An 11,415-nucleotide genomic window follows, 5' to 3' on the forward strand; every position below is an offset into this window, starting at 1 on the left:
TGCCATCCAGCATACTGGCATTTTTCTCTGTCAGTTGTTGCTAACGTAATTAATTTTCTTTAGCGTTCATGTTGCACACACTACGAGCCTCCCAAAAGCAGCACACACCTAGGTACCACAGACTGAGACAGAGGTCCTAGGCCTATGCAGGGGAAAATTTAAAAAAATCACTAAAACTAATAAGGCAAATAGAGTAGGGGACACATTTGGAGCCTGGGGGGTGCGTACTTGCAAAAGAGAGGGATCATCAGAGGTGTTTAATGCCTTGGCATGAACAGGATTTAGGTACCCTTCGAAATCCCCGAGATGCTGATCTGCATCTTTCAAAGCCGCCATCTCTCTACTGCCAGTTAAGCATCTAAACATAAACCTGAGGTTTAGTACACAGTGCCCCTGCTTGCTGCCCCTTGGCTGCTCCTCCTGGGGAAGGAGAGCTGGTTTCCACTCTGTCTCCTGCCTGTCATCCCACCCCGATGGAGGAAGAATGCTCTTCCCACAGCCGTGCAACTCCAGCTATTTGGTGCCTCCACTGCCAAGTGGGTCTGAATATTTAAAACAGAGCTGTTTGCAAAATCGGGTTTAAAGCGTGGCTATACGATCAGGTGAATCAACACAACTGAACGAGTGCTATGGAAACGGCAGTAATTGTGAATCTGGGAACAGGGGAATCTCTGAAAGTGTATTTGCCACAGAAGGAAAAGAAACGTGCAACCAGAGTCCCACAGTCTTAGAGGTGTTTTGCACCCATCAAGTTGAGTTCTTTTGAAATAAATATCCTCTTATATTTATAAAGCACCTCTCATCCAGAGAACAGGAAGTACAAGGAATTACTATTATATCTTATATTTCAATGCCAAGGCATTCCTAGATTATACCAAATTATTTTCACATTTCAGTAATTTATAGAAGAAGTTAATTCTTGAAGATTTTACTGTCAAGCAGCCAGCAGGACTCATAATTAATCTACGGTTCTCTTGATGCCAAAACAGGCAGGGGAATGGGGGCATTACATATACTTTCCCTCTTGTTTAATGGTAAATAACGTAGCTCATGTCCTTGTAAGCACTTAGATCTGGCATAGTAATGTAATATTCTGGAAATCCAGCAAGGAAAGGTCTGACTACAAAGGCACTGCAGCTTTGCTCTATCAGAAGAGGGACCATGAAATTGTTAAACCCCTACAAATCACAAAAATAGAAACAGTGAAGTTTGCCCATAGTCTCTTGGCTCCAGCAAGTGTCCTACGATGCCAAAGACTTGTCATCGGAACCACCAGCGGGACATGGGAAGAGCACGCTGCTGCCCCGCTCTTGCTGCTGCTCAAACTCCCGCTGTTTGTGTCGCTAACTTCTCCTGGGAATTTCTACAGATAAGAAAAACTTTCATGCTGCTGGCACAGAGTTCATGAAAGTAAAATAAAATACCTGTTGGTGATACAAAGAGTAGATTTCCTACACGTGAGAAATCGCATGCCAGTGAGTGTTCTCTTTAAGAATCACAGCTGAATATGGTGAAATATTTCAAAAAGGGATTAGTAAATATTTTCATTTCTCTGTTGTTCATGGAATCACAGGAACCAGTGCCTGAAAGCACTGGGACAACTGCTAGATAGTTTATTTTTCTTGTTCCCTTTATGCTTTGCTTTTTGTGAGAATATTTGCACCACCCCCACCTGAAGTGGCCTTTGGCACCAAAGTTTGTTTTTTTCAGTTTCATCATTTGTCACCAATGCCTTGATTTACTTCTTATTCTACAACAACAAAGTTATCAAAACTCCACTGCAGTCAATGAACGTACATCCACGCAACACCAGCAGAGCTGAGATCAGAACTGTATTTTAAGGACCTCGCGCAGCAGTTGCTGAAGTTAATGGGAAAAGATGTTAGCTTTGGCCTGTTTCAGGTCAGACTTGACAAAAAAGCAAATTAGGCCTGCCTAGAAGGAGTTGGAGGTGGCTAGAGAAGCAAGACACTGCAGTCTAAGGCAGAACAAAATGGGAAATTAGATCAGAATGGATGAGCGACCTTCGTTTGAAGGAGTAGGGAAAAAGAGAGTTGACTTATTTTTCTATCTGTTCAAATGTACTCTGTCTCTCCACGCAGCATTTCCACTTCTTATATCAAAACCTTTTAAGACTCTGTACAGTGAAGAGGGTCTGGTTCTCATGCTGGCAGCACTAAAGAACCATAAAGTGCATTTATGTTTACTTAAACCTCTTCCTACTAAAACAGCTTTGGTGTAACACAAATATCTTTTCAATAGCTCTTTCTCCTGCTCTTTCAAGCAAAGGTCTATTCCATTCTTTCATCTCATACAATTGCCAGCAGTAGACTCCTAACACTATTTCATTCAAAGCTATTCTGCTCAGGGGCTTGAGAGAAACAGAGTGCAAAGAACTGTGAGAACAGTTTACAGCTTAGATATATTAATGGATCATGCTGTGATGTAGATTGTGAAATATTAGAGACTAAAATAGCTCCTATGATTATCTTTTGTGAAGCCTTGAAGTTACTTTGCCATAAACATATGCCTCCTCAAATACTATTGGAATAGATTACTGCCGGCTCTGTCTGTAAAGTTTGCGTTTTTTGCAGAGAGAAGAGTTTCCATTTTTTTCCTTTGCAACTAGAAGGATTTCTCAACATTGTTTAACTTAAGTCTGTAGATAAATGATGCCATTTGTGAGTTCAGTCTTCCTCTAAGCCATGATTCTTAGATGATGACAGAAATCTCTTAGACTTACGCCACATCGTAGAGGCAGAAGAATGAAGTGAGATAACCAACTAGTTTTGAACCTTCTAATGGATTTCTGAAGCCTTCATATTCATCTAGCTGACAATTTCTTCTAAATAACAAGAAAAATTTCCCTGTCGGTTTTCTGTATGAGGCAGTGCGTTTTCCAGACACTGCAGTTCCCAAAGATCAACAGGAATAAACTGCCAACTAATTGGTTCTATTATAGTTCTTGAAATGGGCTTCCAACATCTCTCTAGAATAGGACAAGCTGTAGGTTGTCTCAGGGAAGATGATTAAAGCATCTTCATATGTTTACATTTAGACTTGCCAAATAATTTATAGAAGGGAAGAAATGTTGCATATGCTCTAGGAGGGATGGAGTGATTAAATTACCTATTCTTGAAGAGCTGTACAGAGATACAGATGGAAGTGATTGAGTTGCATCAATGCTTTTTACAGATATTGCTAACAATATATAGAAAAGAGAGGGTGCAACTCCTACTACTCTAGACCATCCAGAAGACTGGGCAATATAGCGAGAATCTGCGTTAACTTTCTTCTTCTTCTGTCTTGTCTATTTTAGGTTTCAATCTCGCCCGAGCGAGGAGTCCTTACCATTTGTCGTTAAAATGTCTAATGCAAAGACAGTACATCTCAAATAATGGTATATTGCGAATCTCTATCGATCACTGTCCTGTCAAGAGCGGCTCTCTCTGCAAGATATCTTTCTGTACTTCATCTCACACTGCAAGGTGACCATCGCCTCTCTGGCCACACACTGCAAGGGTGAGTACTGCTTATTTTAGAACCGCGTGCTTGTGGTTCCTATGAACCCCTATGAAGACAGCAAACTAAGGTGGCAAGCTTTGTATGAGGCTTTTAATATTTAGCACCAAAAGACAGCTTACCGGGATTTAAAGAGAACAACATATATTGTAATAAAGGACAGTTAACCTGGATACAGTGTGTCCCATCTGTGTCCCACTAATTACAGCAGATGTCCCTTTGCCTGCAAAGAAAACCTCTTTGTTGGTTTTACGTGCTCTTAGGGTGACAGTATTTGTTCTGTGAAAGCTCGGAGGATATGAATCATTTGGTCTCTACAGCTTGTGGCTCCGCTAGTTTATTAGAATCTAACCCTTGCAGGTCACACTTCTAATCTAGCACAACCAGCTGTTCACAGCGTGGTCTTTGCTGATCGATATCGAGTGACCCAGGAGAGCTGTGGGCATTCAGCACTTTACACAGTGGTTGGAAGCGTCTGCTGGTCCCATATGAACCATTGCGAACGCTCTTTCTATAAATAATATAGACAAGCATTGTTACATCTCATTGTTAGCCGCAGCAAAATAAGTGAACAGCTCCATCTGGGTTTTAGCATCTTCTCGTATAATCAGAAGAGCTCAGAGGTCCCAAAGTGCTCCAGAGATCCTGAGGAACAACATACTGCGGAAATTAAAACGTGGTGCTGGGGGTGGAGTTAAATCTCCTTCCGCTTTGCTGCAGAAGCCTGCAGGTGTACGCAGGTTCCTGAGCAGTTTCCCACCATCAGGTAGTTTCCCCAACTCCACCACCCGCCTCTATCATTTCTGTTATCGAAGGCCGATAATCCCTTCTTCGTTTGCGGTTTCAGGAGCGTCTTGCACTGCGCCATGTTTACTAGCCTATAGCAAATCAATACTGATGTATGCACTGGTCGTCAAGTTTGTAAGAGGAATTCATTGCTATTTTAAAATGAGATTAAAATGTAATGTTTAGATCAATGTTTTTCAGTAAATGAAATTGAATTGTTGTTATTTTTATTTACATTGTAGATGAATGAGTGTATGTATAGCTTGCCATTAAGTAAATTACCAATAAAAGAAGAGGGTTTTTTTACACTTACAATTTAAAATGGCCACTCATGTAGATTTAGTTATAGTTGCCTCACTGATTTGCTTTAACTTCGAAGGAGAAGTCTACATACAGACACCAACGGAGGACAATTATTCAAATGCAATTATAAGTACTAAGAATAAAACAAAGGCTCATCTGAGTGCGAGTAGCAATTAAATGGAAGAGAATATCATTACATTTTTCAGAAATATTGAAAAACTTTTGTTAAAGGTCAAATCATTTGCTAAAGACTTCTTATATGATTAAATTTGAAGGAATTTAAATGTTCACTTTATGATCTTTACTTTCAACCTTTCGCTGAGTGCAAATAATTGCAGTCGGCTGAACAATTTGCATCTGCTTTCAGATATACTTACTTTCCAGTCACTAAGGAATAGTGCAGGACTTTATGATACTGAACAGTATTGTTGGCATTTCAAAACATATTTTTATTTAATTAACTATATTATTTGGTAAAGCATCTTTTTACTGAAAACTAAGTTTATAACACATTCAGATATGCTAGATTTCTAGTTAGGACTGAAAATTCACACATGGGTCTTGTAAAGATGCTACAACACAAGCTAAAAACATTCCATGAGCAGTAGTGAGTAATAGAAGTGCTGTCTTCATTACAAGTGTAGGCTGGAACTACTCCTGTGAGTAGGACAGGCTAGGAAATAGCTCATTTTTACTAGGGGAACACCACTGGCATGACATCATCACCCAGGCTCTGTCCTGTGACACACAGCAGATACACTTTAGGCATAAGCTTGGTAAAAAAATGCAATTATCTGCCAGTTCTGACTGCAGTTTGCATGTGACTGGAGGAATTGTATCATTTGCTGTCTTGTAAAATATTGAAGCAAAAGTTTGGAAAGCACAGAAGAAAATACTAATTGGTTTCCTATAGAATCTCAAGTTCTTTTGCTAGGGAATCAGTATCAAATTGAATGTCGGCCGTTAACAAAATCTGTGCACTTTGATGCTTCAGGCAAGACCATTATATCCAACTAATTAGTTGAGAGAAGATGAGGCCAACAAACTTTCTGAAGAAGTTGGCATTGATGTTGCAAACTAGCTCAACAGAGTTAGCAAAACAAGAAGACATCCAGCTATCCCTTTCAATAATCTGTGTGTTACTGGAAGCTCTTTTGCTAGCACAATAAACAAGAGCAGTGCCTCTTCCTACTCAGATAATGGATACAAATTTAAAAAATCATTTCACGGTGGATGAACAGCCAACTTATTTGTAGCTGTGCTATCATAAAGACATTGTAAGCTGTGAATCGAAATGGGGAGAGAAACAAATGAAAGTTTGGGCAGCTTGCGCTTCTGTATTTGTTGCTGCTTCTTTTTGTTGCCTTTTGCATGAATTTGAGAGCACCCTGCAACAAATGTGCCAGTTTCTGTTTCAGTGGCCCATAAATATTTACCTCGATAAAGGGCAAAGTTAATGCAGTGTGTTTCAGGTTGGTTACTGACAGGCTTAACCTTTCGGGGGTATAATTCTGTCAGCCTGTCTCTTCATCCACCTGGCTTTCAACCTCAGTGATTTTGCTAAGAGTAGGCACTTGGGGTTTCAAAAATATCCTGCCCCTAACTACAACCATTTTGCAGACACAACTATACTTAAAGCTCGCCTTAGGGTGGAATTAAATAGCGAATTCTGGCTTGCACATCCTTTGACCTCTTCCTTGATAACAATGGGGTTTTTTCCACAGACATGAGAATTAGACACTCAAATCCTACTTAACAAGAAACTCTGAGTCAGCTGTTGGCTGCTTATCACTGCCTAGGGAAATATTTTAATCAACATTAAATCTGTTGGTTTTTGAAACCACCTTGTCTTAGCACTGCAATGAATTCACTTCATTGAATGAGTTTAATTATTAAAGCCCAGAGGGAGAACTGTTCAGGGGTTTGAGTAGCCATCCAACAGTAATATCTTTGTTTCCAAACTAATAAGGCAACAAAAGGAAAAACATCATAAACTAAATTCATTTAAATCTGTTAAATTTTTGGGCTGAAGACAATCAGCTTTGGGATCCAGCTGTAAGACCCTGAATTGTTATTTATTACTTGTCTGCCTGTTAGCCTCGGTATCTCCATACTTTCGTGTCGTATCTATTGTCTTCCTTCTCGCTTGACTGCTTGAGGGTCTTCACTGAGGTCTACTTTAGACTGGAATTTGGGAGTAGCAACAAAAATGGGATCGTTTATTCTGGAGTGCTAAAGCACAAAAGGGTTATGCCTAAGACAAGCTAGTTTAAATCTCATAGGATTGTGGGATACACTTAGTTGTCTTCTGGCCTTTGTAAGTCAAATACAACCCACCTACAATATATTCTGCCAAAATAGGTGGCCTAGTTTAATATCTATTATTAATAAATACTTTGAGGTTGTCCAACCTCCACCCTTTGGTTATTGAACCTTTATAATCTTGAGTTTATCACACCCGAGAGCCACTGGCTCTGTTAATGCTGTAGGTTATTAGCCCAGGCTATCACAAAGACAGGCCTTTGGGACAATTGGACGATTGGGACCATGCCATGGCAGGAAGAGATTGGAAGCAAGGCTAGAAAACAAAGGGGCTACGATGACGTCAGTGAAAGACTGTAGAGGGCTGGGATGGCTGCGTTTCAGTCATTAGTCCAAACTTAGTCACTGTAGCCTGAGCCTTGGGTTTTATGCTGATAAAGAAATTAATTTCACCCCTATCTGATAGAAAAAAAAGACCTTAATGATACAGAAGGCCTTAAGCCTGTTTGTCTTCTAAATATGAACTATTTCATGTGATTTGGGATTTAGTTACATACGTAACATAATCTGCCTTCTAGCCATACAACAATTCACCTTGATTAGTAGAATTAACTTCAAGACCAGGGGAGTCTGAGGCTCATGATCTAATTACAAAGTCACCAATTCATGTCACCTTCTGAAGCCACTCAGGCTGGAAGTGGTCACCAAAGGCTTCCTTCCTTCACAGGCAATGGAGAGTTGGCTGCTTCCAGGTAGAGACATCCCACCGGATCTGGGGATGGCTGTGTGTCCCCATTGCCCACAGAGGGAGTCGAGGGTGACAGCGCTTCTAACACAGACAGCTGAGGTTAGAGAGATCACCCCGAGCTGCTGACGGCCTTCGTGCCGGTACATAGGTACAGGGTCTATAACCTTTACTGGCCCACGTGCAGCAATACCAAAGAAGAACAAAAGAGGATCTCTGTTGCCACAACAGCATCGAGGCAATGTAACCTATTTGTTTAAAAACACAATAGCAAATATCTTGTGTTTAGGTAAGTGTGCGGGACAGCCTGCCAAGATAAGACCGATGTGTCATGATTTGTTAGTCTGATATAGGCTGATGACACGTAACAGTGACACATCAGCCAGAAATACTTATAAAGACGCAGTTGCCTGAAAAACGACGTCATACTTTTGTTGTTAGTGGAATGTAACTCATTAATATGTATATCATGCACCCATGAGTCAATGCAGAGTAGAGAGCTATTAAGATCTAAATATATTTTACTATGAATAGTAGGAGACTGACCTACACTGCTCTCTCCCTTACAGCAATAGTTTAATATCCTGTTCTGGTGGTATAGAACCATTTCATGTTGACAGCAGCAGGTGTGCGAGTGATGGATTGAGTTGAGCGGCCATAACGTTTAGTCTTCTACAGAACTATTAATAAGCTCGTTAATATACTGAGATGACAGACAAAAGATTCTAGGTGAAAAACTAAAAATCAATGAGCGTTGATTTGTTTCTATCAAATAGTTTTACTTGAATTTATTAGCTTCTAGTTCTGCCAAGCAAGTGAAATTATCATTTACTGTAAGTGATTGCAAATGCTGACTGGATGAGAAAATTCAGGAAGAAAATATTCCATCCCACCACAACCGAGCAGGCAGAAAGGCTGAGATCAGATCCTCGGTATTGTGCCATGAAAGCCTTTTATTCAAATAGAAACTTACATTGCAACTTATTTGGTAACGGTGATCTTTGAAGCCATATTTTTCTGGTCATAGTGACAGCCGGACCTTATAACATTATAAGACAAAGAAGAGGAAGAAGGCAATACACCACTTGGCACTTTCTTGCCTGGATTATGAGAACTTTGTACTAATTATACATTTTGAGGTATCAGTAGATGTGTTTCCATCTTATCTAGTTCTGTTATGCACTGGGTGCAGTGAAAGGTGGGCACATAGGTTTTAAAGAACAATTCAAATTCAGTTTCAACAGCCTAAAATCTCAAATGTGGGAACTGGGACTTGTGAGACCTTCTCCTCTCCTTAATACCATTTGCTCTCCTGTCCTGGTGGTTCTCTCCCCAGAATCCCATCTCCGTGAGATGGTTTTTATGTCCTGGCAGCTCCAGGTCACAGAAATGTAGCTTTGCCTTTTAAGAGAGGGATTGGTCAAGTCAGCATTAACCTTTGCAGATGTTGTGATATTTTTCTTACTCACAGATAGAGATCTAATAGCCATTTAAAAAAAAAAAAATTGATCTGTGGCCTTTGAAGAAGAGGCCTGGTGAGCCAATTAGGTTAAAATAGAACAAAAATGTTTCCATCTTTCCCATGTTCTAATTAAGGTCATAAGAAATCCCCCCAGTCAGGAAACAGTTGTTTTTACTTTATCATCTTCCCACAGAGTGGGAGAGATAATATAAGCTGTAGGATCTTCAATTTGTTGATAAAAATTAGAGTTCTTTGCTTTTTGTCTGTGTGTCTGCATATATCTTTGTCTATTGATTATGAAGGCTACCAAAGAACCCAGGTCAGATACAAGCACGTGCATTGCAGAGATAGGTGCAACGACTTAGATAATATACTAATTAGCATTTACCTGCCTGGGAAAGAATAACTAAAGAGTGGTGCTTATTACATTTTGTGGAACCAAACCTTTTCCTGTGAATTTGCTGACTTAATGTGTTAGTACTTGGAAGCAGCACAGGAAACCAAATAATTTACAGTTCGTTAATAACTTTAAGTACATTCTGTCATGTGTCTGCTTTCTTTCATGTCCTCCTCACACCAGCTTGGTTCTACTGTGAAAGAAGATTACATTTCTCCTGAATAATTTTCAAGCCTCTGTAACTTTAATATTGGAGGTCCCCAAATCAGTCCTATTACCAAAGGAAATGGAGAAGGTCTGTAAGTCTTCTGTCATCTGATTTCATGGCTTTGTTCTCTCTGAATGGCTGTGGTTGCAACTATTTACCATTTACCATGGATGTTGTTTTGGAGAAACACACTTAACCACATTCCTTATTCAGCTGTATTGACCCCTAAAGAGTTCCTTGCTGAAGCAACCAGATAAGAAAGGGTTAAACCACCCGCCTAGACATCAGCAGTAGCCTCTAAGTGCCAGAACGGATCATTTGCAATAGATTCATTTTTTTGCTGGTTCTTGCATAAAAAAGATAAATCTTCCTTTGTAATCTCTGATCATCACTGCTGCCTTACAGCTAAATAAAGTGCTGCCTTCTTCCTTTTTTGTTGAATCTCAAAAGGTATTTTTTTTATTCTTTCTACAGAAAGTTACTTGAACAGTCCTCCCCTCCTCTGCAGCTGACTCATCTGCAGGACCATTTATTCGTACTATCAGCTCTCTCCCTATGTGGTATGGAGTTTTCTGGTAAAAACAAAAAGAGAGCTGAAACTTCAGCTATATCAGAGCAGATTTTGTAGCGGTTTGTTTCTCATTCAAAACAAACTCAGTTTTCTAAGGCAGAGAGAATTCCAATTACCACAAGAACATAGCAGGAAATCTACAGCCTCTTAAACAAAACCAGTACGATTTACAGGTGCTATTCGGAATGCTTAGTTTAAATAAAATCTTTTTAGCCCCTGAGATTTTTCTGCAGTGATTACACCCACCCTTATGAAACCTAATTAACTGTACATTATGTAAAGTGGCACAGTAGTATCCAAGAGTATGTGTCTGGCATTTAATACATAATTTTCCACTTCTTACTTCAGGTTACCGCCTCCTCATTTCATTTCCTTTTTCATATTATGGGGCTGTAGCGTTCCTGATGATGATAAAATATCTAATCCAAGAGGCTGCCAAGTGAAATTTTAATCACAGGCCTTTGGTAGCTGAAAGACTGGCTTTGTTAAGTGATCAATATCTATTGATGGAAAGAACCTAGAAGAAAAATAGTTCTCTTTGCTTTCACAAAGGAAGAAGTTATTAGAAGTTATTAGAAATGTGGGCCAATTTGCCCCTCCTGTACCTCCTAGGAGTCTGGATCCAACCTTAAATAGACAGATTGGCTGAAATCACCATTTTAAGACCTCTTCTAAGCTGTACTGTTAATTAGAACCTGAATATGAACAGACTGCTTGGGAAAGAAAAAGCTATCGTAATTGCAATTATGTGCACCACAGAACTTGTTCTGTCTCAAAGCTGCATTTTTTACTTAGCTATGCAACGGGCTAAACAAAAAGAGAGACCGGCCTAAAAGTATCTGTGGAAATCTGCCCAGTGCACAGGGGTGGAATGGTGAAGTCACTAATTAATATGCTTGTTTGGCAGCCTAACAATTAGCATGCAAAGACAGGCACCACCAGCAGAGAGGAATCTGCAATCAGATCCCAACAGAACGGGAAAGGGAGGGCTGCCCAGAGCAGGGGTGGGCGGTGGAGGCTCTCACTGCAGTTTGCTGTGAGATGATCCAGAAGGAATGTCCCTTTGGCCTTGAAAAAAGTGATGGATTGCAACTAACTACATGGGAGCAGGTTCCTCACCCCTGCCTGCTTCAAGGATGCCCAGTCCAGAAACCCTTTT

The sequence above is a fragment of the Balearica regulorum genome, chromosome 27 (assembly GCF_011004875.1).
Source record: "Balearica regulorum gibbericeps isolate bBalReg1 chromosome 27, bBalReg1.pri, whole genome shotgun sequence".
In the NCBI taxonomy this organism is placed as follows: Eukaryota; Metazoa; Chordata; class Aves; order Gruiformes; family Gruidae; genus Balearica; species Balearica regulorum.